Raw genomic sequence first — 12,504 nt, forward strand, 5'->3', positions numbered from 1 at the left:
AGTTCTAATGATATTTCTACCACCAGTTTGTTCTACTTTCTCTCTCCCACTGCTTCATGTTCCACCCTATTCTCAGCAGGGTATCATTTGAATTTATTGGTAGTTCCCCTGAAACTGAACAGTGCAAGTGGGAAGGCAGCCTCTAGCAATTAAGAATAAAAGCAGATACAACTGAATATAATTTAGACTAGAGAAAAACAAGTGTGAGGAGTTTTTAAGGGAGAGCTGGAATTTGAAATGGACTAGAAAACAAAAAATACAGAAATAGCCAAGTGCAGAGTAATCTTGTCAGCATACGTATCAGAGTAATTTATACCACGAGGCAAAAGTTGGCATGATAACAGGAACAGTGTAATCAGAAGTAGCCCAATAAGAAATTAATTTCTAGGTGATTACTGGTGAAGTAATAAGATTTTCTTTCTGTACCTAAAATAAAACTACATTGTGAACATAAATGCTTGAAAATTATAAGACTGCCTCTCCCCCAACATAAAGGATGTTACAAAAACATATTTTGAATAGTAACTTCATTGAGTCTTTAACATTCAAAGTTTGAAAGCTTTTCTTCTCTACCCAAAAATGAGGGCTAAAAATGGATCACAAAACCTCACTAAGATCCTCCTGTCAATGCACGACAACTTCAAAAACTTATCACAGGGCTGAAAAGTATTTGCCAATACATTTTCAGAAAGGATACTGTTAATCAAACAAAACAAATATCACATCATCACTGCCCAACAATCCCCAAATAACTACTTCAAAATACTAGTTTCACTGAACATTTTATTAAACATAACTTAAAAACTAATCAACATGGCTTGTCAGATGCAGCTATCATTTAAAAAAGGGGAGGGAGGCGAATACCCAGTCTCTGCTTTTAGTATGAGAAATTACAGAAACAATTCTAAACTTGAGATTGAGGAGAGTATATAAAAAGGTTTTTACTTATTCAAGTCTGTTTCTACTCCCATCTTTAATAAAACTCAGGTGAACATGTTATACTGTTTTAATCACAAAAGGATATTTGTTTTTCATTTGTCAAAAAGGATAAAAATTCAGTATATACCACAGTTACCAAAGTAAATCCATAACTCTGCTGATCATTTAAGGTTAAAGTTCTTTTGAAAACTTATTAAGTTTAAAGTTCAAACACACAATGAAACTCCACATATCCACACTGGGAATCTCTCTCATAGTTCTTTGTTCTAAAAGTTATGATTTATAGAGCCAGAGATTTTTGGCAAGAAGCAGAAAAAAAAATTAGTTGTGAAGACTAAAAATTGGCAATTTTGAGCCATGAGATAAAACAAGTTTTCAAAGAGATATATTTGTGTAACTTCAAAACAGTTAAATATAGTTGAAGAGCCTGCTCATCAGAAGCAGAAGGAAAAATGAAATATGCTCACCTTTGCACAGAAGACATCTACTACAATATATAGCATGCTTAAAAAAAAAAAAAAAAAAAGTCTTGAGGGACAGTGACTAGGAAACCATCTACCAGAGTGTTTTGTTTGGCTATTGTCATAATGAAAAGATAACCAAGAAGAGCATTCAGAAAAATGGACATAATGAGTATAATCACCGATGCAGGTTCTGATAAAATGTACTTCTACTGAGTCAAAACAGCTCTTACAAACACTGATGTACTACAGTTTATATGAAACTTTCAAATGACATAATGAGTTTCTGAAAAACATGTTATCTCACTGAAAAATGTGGTTCTTTTAAAACATTTCTGCAAGATTTCTGAAAAAATACTAAATACTTTCAACTTGCAGCCTACCAGCATCAGGTGAAGTCATCACAGTACTAACAGCAATACTGTAACTACTACTGTGAGTACTGAAACATGAAAAAACCCAAACACAGAGTTTGCTCAACACTGTCAGTTGAGGTATTCAGTAACACAGTTTTCAATTTTAAATATCAGATTATCTGTAATTATGTTAACACATGACATAATAAACATTTTGTTTTGAAGATAAAACTTGTACCAAAATAGATAACATATGCTTTCTGACTCTTTACTAACCTACCACCAAAGCTAAGCTTGGCACTTTCAAATCACACCCGACTCAGTGCACGTGCAGCTTTCTTGCCAGAGGAATTTGCAGCAGGCTACACAGCCTACCTTCCCGCACGATGCCAGGGACACTGCCAGGATCAACGCTGCCTGGCCAGAACCACGGCCAGGGGTTTTACATTTGAGCAAGGATCTTGCCTAAGACATTCCTGTATATTCCCTACTTTCAAGTTCTTCCAAGGCCAGAGGAATCACAGGCAGCAGCTACTTACTCTTTGTTGAGTCGATCTGGCGGTGCCTGTCACCACTCCACGACTGAGGTTACACACAGCAGCAGCTCCCTCGTCTTCGCTCTACGCCAGGATGTCTTCGCAAAGCACGGAGCAGAGGTGTCCTCTGTCTTGCTCTCGGAGGGGTCTACCAAGACGCTTTTAGATTTGCTCCAAGAAGCTCTAAAGAATATCACTCTGAGATGCTGCGTATCTCTTTACCAAGCAGTTTATTTATGTTTCTGCAAAATGTAGAAAAGCAGCTAGAAAACAGAGCCAATAGGCTAAGAAAAGACTAATTAAGCCAGTTACAAAACCTATTTCTGCCTATTTTAAAGGCCAACTGTTCTCCCTCTGTGCAGCAATCAAGACAGGGTCACATGTAGTTTATTAAAGCATCTCCCTTCCAATCTTATTTTTTTCCTCCTTAAATCTAATTTGGTATCTACATCACTGAACCCTTGGATATTTAGATGGTGCTTCTTCTGAGAGAAACAGGAAGGTATTTTCAACCACATCCCAAGCAATTCTGTCTGCTTACAGTGACTAAATCTAGCCTTTTACATAGCCTGGTTCTCCCTTACGACCCATAAATACGTTTTTGCTTTAACATGTTCAAATAACTTAGCTACAGGGAGATGTGTTTTGGGTAAAGGCAAGAAAGGCAAGGCAGCTGCTACCCTGGTCACTTTTGCCCAAGTTCTTCTATTGCTAGGACCTCTCCTTTCTGCTAAACCTACAACAGAGTTAAAATAATAATAATAATAATGACCTTCTTCCACACATGTCCCAGGAGAAGGCGGGTGAAATTACTTAAGCAATGAGTTCACCTTACATCTGCTTTAAGACAAACAGCACAACAATAGTCCTCCATAGGATAATTAGTTGTTTGGGAAAATCCCTGTTGCTAGACACCAGAAATTAAGCCTCAGATTTTCACTATTTTTTGTAACTATGTCCTCCGTTTATAGATAATATATCGTCTTCCATATTTTTCCCATTAGGCAAATTCTGGTTCCCCACCTATACTTCTAATAGAAAACTGAACTTGCATATGTTTTATGCTCTGAAGTTACTGAAAGCAGTAGAAAGTGCAAATTGCTGCTGTGCAATCAAACAAAAAACTAAAACTTCTGCAGGAAGAATTTCTATGCGTTTCTTTTTTCCAAAGTATTATATGGAAAAACCAGACAGTATGGAATGAAATATTCTGATATGAAAAATTGTTCCACATTGAAATATTTGGAATATTGGTTAAAAACTGTACTACTACTACCGATATTCCTGCTCTCTAACACTTCCTCTAAAGATCTTGCTTTATTCCGAGAGTTACTCTATTAGGCATTTGCAATTCCTATATTCTGTATGAGCCTACTGCATATATGTGTAGCAGCCTACCAGGGAACACTATGATGAAGAAACTCAGGCATCCAACATTTATTGGTTCCATCTTCTTTCCTCGCAAAAGTTTTTTTGTATTCATTGTAATATCAAGTCTGCAGTTATCTGATATATCTGAACACTTAAAATGTATCTTTTTTGCTTATAAGCCAACAACATTCATGCTATTTTTATTTTTTTTTCCTACTTTTAGATTCACTCTAACAAGCTTTAAAAAACAGTATTAGAGGTATTTTTTCAGTATACTAAGGTATTTATGTACTTGTTTTTACTCATAAGTAACACAATATAAATATTTTATCCATATACTTGTGCATATTTTATACATCTATTGCCCTTTATTAAGGGAGTTTAATTTCAATGATTCACTATTTCAGACATTTTTCCAACACTGCCATTTTAGACACAAGAAAATTAATTACATTTCTTCAAAGTGTCCAGTAACATTATGCAGCTGGAGCAGATCATATCACTTTCTGCATTTAATAAATTATTTTATTAGGAACAATTTGGTCTTAAGCCAGTATCGTGACTAACCACAATCAAAATGCTCTGTAATACATCAAGATTTTATCTTCAACTACCACCAATGCATTTGTGCATGGTAAGAGTTTGAGCAGTGCTTCAGTTGCACAGACACTAACACACCAAACTAAGTTTAGAATGAGAGGAATTGAGAGGAAATCCTCTGCAATTTCAGCCTGGTAGATTTTTCTTCTCACCTTTCAGCTTACATTCCAATCCTCATTGTTCAATACATAGAAACAGGAGTATTTTAATGAGGAATGAAGTGTAAAACAAGAAAAAAAAAGAGCAAAACAAATAATGGGGAGCTTAGAAAAGAAGAGTGACTGGTTGCAAGAGCATAAGGAAATGAGATGATTGTGGGTTTGGCAACTAAACTGATGGTTTTGTTTATAGCACTTCAATATGATATTAAAAATTAAGATTAAACTACATTTTAGGTCTCTCATAAATGCCATTAGTAAAATATTTTGCTGCTTTTTGAAATGTTATATGCATATCACCAAATCTTTGTTAGTAGTATAGCTGCTTGTAAAATGCTTTTATATTTCCCCTTGTATCTAATGTATTGTTCTCTGTTTGGAATAGAAAATTCTTCCACAGACTGCTTTTCATATCTTTCAGATGATTCTGTTGACATTTTATTTGCCTCTGAAGTTGAAACATGTAGATTCTATTTATACAGACATTTCTTTGTCCACATTTTGCACAAAATAGTGCACGTTTATTGATCAGAAGTGACACTTACTAAATACTAATAAAATTTGATTCAATATCATACTAATCAAGCTATACTTATAAGTTCCTAGGGGATAACTATTTGAGAAAGAAAGCCAGTGAAAAACTCTTGATAAATCTAAATCTTTACAACATGCTGATACTGTAAAAATCAGGGTATCTTACCCTCATTTGTAGTAGATTAAAGCTTCTCAACTCATAGGTGAATGGAGAATTCTTTACCTAATTATTTGATAATTCTAAAAAAATTTGCATTAAAAATTGACTATGATTAGTTGCTTTGCTACCTTTCTTCCCATAGACTCAACTATGAAGGTATTTAATAAGAAAATCAAAAGTGGCAAGCAAAAAATGAAGAAAAGGGAAGCAGAAGGACAGGTATTCTGATGCAAATGTTGGAGAGTCATGAGTACCTGCCACACAACCTACAACTTATCCCTGACCTAATGCTAGCTACAGCTGAGGCAATACCTTCCACCTGGAAGAAACCTAAGTGCCAGTTTTAGAAGAAACAATTTTGTGACTGAAAACAAAACTCAAATCTTCCCTTCACATAAACTATAAAGCATCTATTTTGAAGTATCTCTTGCTAAAACACAAGTTCTTACCTAAACGATAGAGAAGGTCTCAAAGCTGAAATACAGAACAGTTGTAAGAAAGGGGCATCTATACACCCTATATACCTAGTGCACATATTGAGGCACAAAATCATATATTTACATTAGCTTGTCAAACAGTTCTCTTTGAGGAATGTCCTACAGCTGCAACTACTACTATTCCCTGCCTTTTTCAGAAATCAGAATATATTAGATGTATCTTCTGAGATCATTAGATTTGGACCGCTTTGAATGTAACCAGATTTGGACCGTTTCAGATATGGCACTGTCCCATACAACACTGTCATTCTGCCAGGACAGCTGCCTGCTGATGACAGTGTAAGGTAAATGAAAGCCAGCGAACCAGAAGTCTTAAGTCAATAGTGTGACGTAAAAGAAAGAAAATGCCACAACGCAAGCCTTTAGACGCAGCTAAATAAGGGATAAGAACATCAATTTTTTCCACATACTACAGAGCATTATGATCAATATTCACATATATCTAGCTGCATATATTTAGTCTAAGTCTACTTGGACCACTTTAACTTTGCTTGCATTAGGATTCATTTAAGAGAAATATATTTAGCTAGGCATATACATGTAAGATGCCCTGTACCTATGTAATTTATTCCTTAACACACTGGAACAACTGTATCAAAATATAGCATATTTGGGTAATTATAATACTATGTGATGATGAGGACCATATCACTGGCAAAACCTTAAGTTACTAGGAAAAGAAACATAATTATTTTGTGTAGAAAATTTCATAAACTACATGCCACTGTTTTTCTTGATATATGATTTATTGGAAACGAAAAACAACCAATAAAGAAGAGATGATCAACTCATGCTCCAAAACAGAATGTCTCAAATAAAACAGGTAAGGAAGACACAATGTGCTATTTCTCTGAAACCACAAAAATTTTTGAAAATAGATTGCTTCATCTACGCTAAAATAGTTTCCAAACAAAATACCAACTTTTTAGCAGAAAAATACTGACCAAAGTAAATAATGTTCTTTTGTTTCAAGCGGCAACTTTAAATACCAGTGACAACACAGCATATGCACTAAAATCCTACAAAAGCCCCAAAAAAGCGTGGTTTCATTAAAAAAAAAAAAAAAAAAAAAAAACACTCCAGTCAAATTTTATCAGTCATATAAGCACTAGTCTTCTCAATAAATCATAATGCACAAATGTGAAGGCCATGTAGACTTCTGAAGAAAAACAAGAAACACAAGAAAAGGCAGAGTCTAGACACATTCTCCATCAGCAATCCTGGGAAGTGCAAAGGATGCAGAAACACTGCTTTAATTCACAAAGCAATGAAAAAAAGGTAAGGAGAAATGATTCTAGGGAGATCAACAGCAATATGATAATTTAAACCTATTTCTTCAAAAACTGACTCAAGTAGTTTGGTTTGAAAGCACACTAAGCGTCATAAAAAACAAAACAGAAAAGCACTTGTCAACTCACCAGGCTAGGCAGTGAACTTTGTGCACATGTTTAAGAACAAATTCAACTTAATACACTCTGCCTTTAAAATCAGAGGAGCCATTCAACTTTTTAATATCATCTCAGTAAACCACCTGCTATAACTCACACATCATGTATTGAGTCCAGCAACCTGTCTGATGAGAACATGCTGCCCAGAAAAGCAGCCCCAATTTGAAGATACCACGAGAAGTTCTTGAGCAGTAACTCTGACATCCGGCCAGCAACAACTTAAGAATGCTCGAGATTCAGTGATAAAAACCTCTCCTGATATTTCAAAGACAGTATCTATAAACTGAAAGGGATCCATGCAGCCCACAGCTAAAAATACGGTCACTATGATAGAAAAAGAGAAAGTAGAGTAAAAGACAACTAGATCCTTCTAACACATGTGCGGAGCTTAACTGTATTATCAATTTCAATCAAATGTCATAAAACCCAACTGCTCCAGAAACTAAAGTATGTGCGGGGGGGGGGGTCTTTTCCAGTTATGTCTTCAAAGGAAGAAAATATATACTTTTCCCCAAAACATTTCACTAAATCTTGTGTGTCAACTACAGATTTACTCTATCATACCAATCTATCACCACAAAAATGTAACATTTCTATATAAAAACAAAATATGTATCATTAGTGGTTTTCAACAGACTTCATGTCCAGCAACATCTGCAGAGCAATAGATTTCACTTAACCAGACCCAAATCTTTTCTAACCACAAAATCAAGCAATATATTAATTTCAAAATAGCACAGGTCAGATGTACCACTTTTCCACATGGATAAAGTAAAAAGTGCACTTAACCAAAGATTGCCACACTATTTCACATTATTTTCTGTCACATGATCCAAATTACTATTTCAGTTTTAAGACCAAATATGATATGTAGGATAATGTATTTAAATTAGGGTTGATGATTTGGAACAATAGAATGCGCTTGCTAAGAGAAACTTCTAAACAGACAGTAAATTCATAGTTAAACTTTCACAATTTTTTACCGAGTTCACTAATTACCAAAGTTACTTTGTTTAAACAGTTGCCACAAACTTTATGATACTCAGTCCACTTCGGACATGAAATAAGGTCCAAGTGATGAATCCGATATCACAATCTGTTGCCCTGGAAATTATTACAATGTTTAGATTTAAAAAAATTATTATAAAACCTAAGAGGATCTCTTGGGAGAAACATTTTCATTTCTCTTCCTGAAAGCAATGCAAGACAAACAGAAAGACGGGTCGTTCTCTGAGCAAGGACTCTTCCTAGAGTTTAATACCAAATGAAGCCTATACCTGAGAACAGTATATATGTTTTTATTTCATCATTTTGTTCTAATAGCTGGCATTTCTTCCAGTAGCCCATCCAATTTTCATGAGCATGGAAGTATCTAAAGAAAGAAAAAAAAAAAGCCTCAGAAATAAGAGTCCATTTACACTTGCATTAATTTAGGAAATCTAATTTTTCATTAGCCTAGACCTACTTCTCCATACAAAAATCTGAGTAGCTTCTCTTCAGAATACAAAAAGTTATGATACTACCAAAAGCTTAACTTTTTTGCCTACATCATAATTTACATATCTACACTGCTTGTTGCCCAGAAAGGCAGGCACTCCACTATGAACTGGCAGAGTACCTCCAGTTAGCTCTCTGTAGGTGAAGATTGTGCGAGTATTCATTCAACCCTCTGTTTTCCTGCCAACATCGCTGGCAATCCAGCAATCTGGATAATTTCATTTGCACTACTTGGAACCAAACTTACTAAAAGAGAATTTTAAGCACTATCAAATCTTACACACCTTTCTCATTCTGTTTTGGTTTTATTAAATAAATGTAATTTTTAAAATCTTTTTTGAATGATACACACAAATATTTAGCAGTAAACCTATTTTTAGCACCGTGGTAAGGATCCTATGTCATCTGCTTGTAGATGTTCATCTCATTTAGGCAAAAGGGTAGTTCTGATTACTTTATCGCTTAAATATTTGAAAAATGTGTTGCTTAATCAAATAAACACAAGTATCTAACTACATCTTTGGTAAGAGGCTCAAGACAATTTATTCTGGAGGTATGAAACAAGCACTGGTGAAGTCTGATTCCATAACAGCATATTAGCGTAGCTTTATTTAACACTATCCTATACTAAGATATTCTCTATTCCATTCTACACTAACTCTTCAAATCCTGCTTGGCCAAAGAATTGGAGACCATCAGAACAGCAAGCATTACTGCTATTATTTTTCCTCAAAAAAAAATCTCTTCTTCTCCTCAGAATCGTTCCACCTTTAACTAGACACAAATGCCTTTAACAAAAGATGAAAAGCTGCATTCACTTTTAGACCCTCATTTGACATATATGGTCTTTTCAGAGCATTTGGAAATGACAAACCCATTCTGCATTGAAATTTCTTTTGAAAGATGCATTCAGAGGAACGTCAAGTATAGATCTAGAATAATGGACTTTCCAGCCAGTCATCTTTTCCTCTTCATAGTCTTCCTCCTTCTACATAATGCTATCTGGTGCGAGACTTGCAACCGCACTCTGAGAAAAATTTTGAAATATTCCAGTAGAAAGAGCTCATGTTCCTGAAATCGCATAGTCTGGCACAATACTGAATTTACCCTTACTGATCTTTCTCTCTAATCTTCAGTCTTTTTCTCAAGCTGCGAGGATGCAGAAACAAGGAGAGTCTTTCAACAACAAGGAGTTGTCTATGTGTCTGCTCTTTCCAGTCACTAAAGCTTTCACCACTTTCAGCATTTCTGTTATATGTTGGGCCACATAACAACAAGAATGCCTAGCATCTTAGGGATGAGATTGCCAGTTTCGAGTATTTTTAAGGAACTTTTTAAAATGCTGCGTTGTCTTAGGCTCCTAGGAAGAAACAGTAGAAGACCTCTGGATTTTTCTGAGACATGAGTTCTAGGTAGCATTCAGGGGCTTTATCTTTCTCCAGGGAAGCTCCTGTGTCTGGACTTTAGCTGTGCTAAGACACAATCGGCGGAGTGCTACAATCTGTAGAGAGGAGTAGGAAGTGCAGCTTTCTTAAACAAGGAAAATACCTAGATATTCAGAGCAGTGCTCCTATGTATCACACAGAGCATATGGACATGCTTGAAAAGACAAAGCTTTGCCCCAGTAAATGTTGAAGATTTCCTGATACCATCCAGAAACTCACAAACATACCAAGTTATCACAATGAAGTAATCTACTTGAGAAACCAGAAATACTCCTGAAAGGATTTAAGACATATTTAATTGCTAGATTAATCTCATGCACTGACAAAGGCATAAATCATACTAGGGATGTCTTTGGAGAATTGGGGGGAGAAAAGGACCATTATGGATCTTTCTACTCTTTTCCTACCCTCTCTTCTATCCTGCATTCCACACATTGCTTTAAGGAGTTTCTTCTAAAAATAGAGCATGCTAGAATAAAGCATTAAAGAATTAAAAGTTAAATATTATTATTATTTCTAACAAGAGAAACAAACCTCCCCTAATGTTTGAAATTGTCAAAGTTCAGGAGTTTTGTCCCATTTCCAGATTGCACCAAAAATACCTCACACAGAGGCTGTGAATAATCAGACTATTCTATAATCAGACTATTACATTTAAAGGTCAACTTTGAGCACATAGCTAAGCAAGAATCATAACTTCAATACTGTTACTAAACAACCAATTAATATGCCCCCTTATAATTTCCTAACCGACATGTACTTAGTGCAAGAAAACAACAAAAGTGCAATACCCAGACCTGGGAAGGGGTGGCTGAAAAGGCAATAGAGGGATTTTCCTTCTAAAATTAGCCAAATAATGTGTCTTTTTCAATGCTATCCTGCAGAGGTGCTTACCAAAAATAGTAGCATCTCACAAGTATCACGCTGAAAAGCAACAAGATAAAATGCGAACTTAAAAGATATATTTGCCCTAACCACTTGAGAAAGCAGAAAGCAATCAGCAAAGCAAGAAAAAAAAAGAACACAAAGGAGGATTATAACCATTTTGAAAGACAATAAAAATTTAGCTAGACTAAACCAGAAAATATGTATCAGCTATTTCAAGGAGAAAATTTTACTAACAAAATAATCAGAAATTAGTCACTATTTAAGCGCTCTTAAATTCTAAATACGATTGCTAGGAAATTACTTTCTCTGATGTAATCCTAGCAGTAAAAACATACAAGGTAAAACTTTATCCAAGAAAAATGGAGACAGCTACTTTACAGCAAAAACTTTGTTTTTGTTTTAGGTAATACAGCAAAAATTATTTCCACCAGTGCTTTCACGCTCTTTTACAAGGGCTTTGCTTAGAAGCAAGAGCACCTCTTCTCTTCATGAAAATAGCTCTTCAGAGGCCTAGAATATCGCATTTAAAACTGGTATGTACATAACACATCAGATTAGTTGTTTTATTAAAAACAGTTGTAATAGGTGTTTACTCTGATAAGCCACCATATATTATCATTATACTGAAGCCCATGTACCACCAATGGTATGCAATAACATGGTCAGAAAAATGTCTGACTTGCTATAAAGGCTCTTGAGTACACTTGAAAGTCTTGCATGGAGCCCAGGTACTCCCACCTCAAATATATCCCTACTGATCTTTTCCACTCACAAACATCTCGGAATTCCCTCAACACCACACAGTACTTCACACGCTCCTTTTCAGCCGTTTTCTTTCACCCCTCAAATCTTAACCAGCACATCTAGACCCTCCTCTGCTGGTCCCCCCACTCTTCCTGCTTGTATGCTACTGCTGCTGCTCCAATCCAGGCTCTGGAGGTCAGCTTGCCTTATTCAAGATTTATGCCCTTAATAAAACCACACAGATTAATCCCCCAAAGTTATCTAATCTTCATTAAAAATAGGACAGTAAGACAAAAATTGGTACTTTAAGACCTATACATTTCTCAAAATAACTTCTGTCTTGTCACCTAAAGCACTTCAAAGGGAAACATTCCTCGATAAAACCAAGGCACTATAGCTTATCTTCTTGAAATTTCACAGGAAAGAAAAAAAAACATTTTTTAAATGATTGTTTGGAACCCATTTTTATCTAAGAAAGTCTACATAACTCAAAGTATTTTTCCATCCTACCAGGCTACCTTCAGATTTACAGGTATCAAGAAATAGTGCCTTCTGTGGTTTCAAGCACTGGTCCCCAAATGAACTTTCACAGTTGCTTTCAGCCACAAGACGTACAAAATTAAAACAGAAGCCAGGACACAAGAGTCCGTGGCCGTACAAGATTGCCTGTAGCACGTTACTAATAAATCGTTGTTACCCAAAGGCCAATGAAGGTTAAGAAATACTAATCCAGACATATCACCCAGCTCTGTCAAAACTGGTGTGATTATAGAGTAGGTTTTGAAAAGCCTAGCAAAGGCAGTTGCCCTGTAAATCAGCCCAGCACACCGTTTTGTGATGAGGTTATCCACGCTGCTGGAAATGTCATCT

At 35.6% G+C, this 12,504-nt stretch overlaps 1 protein-coding gene across 2 annotated transcripts in view; it reads right to left on the reverse strand.

Moving 5' to 3' along the window:
* GARRE1 (granule associated Rac and RHOG effector 1) overlaps positions 1-12,504 on the reverse strand; it is a 61,144-nt gene that overhangs the window by 46,027 nt on the left and 2,613 nt on the right. Inside the window, exon 2 of one of the 2 annotated variants that reach the window (XM_062586883.1) lies at positions 2,296-2,534. The exons of the other annotated variant lie outside the window; for it this stretch is intronic. The gene's annotated coding sequence lies outside the window, so the exon portion shown is untranslated. The remainder of the gene's footprint in view (positions 1-2,295; positions 2,535-12,504) is intronic. 2 annotated transcript variants of the gene reach the window in all.

The sequence above is a fragment of the Rhea pennata genome, chromosome 13, assembly GCF_028389875.1.
Source record: "Rhea pennata isolate bPtePen1 chromosome 13, bPtePen1.pri, whole genome shotgun sequence".
Classification (NCBI taxonomy): domain Eukaryota; kingdom Metazoa; phylum Chordata; class Aves; order Rheiformes; family Rheidae; genus Rhea; species Rhea pennata.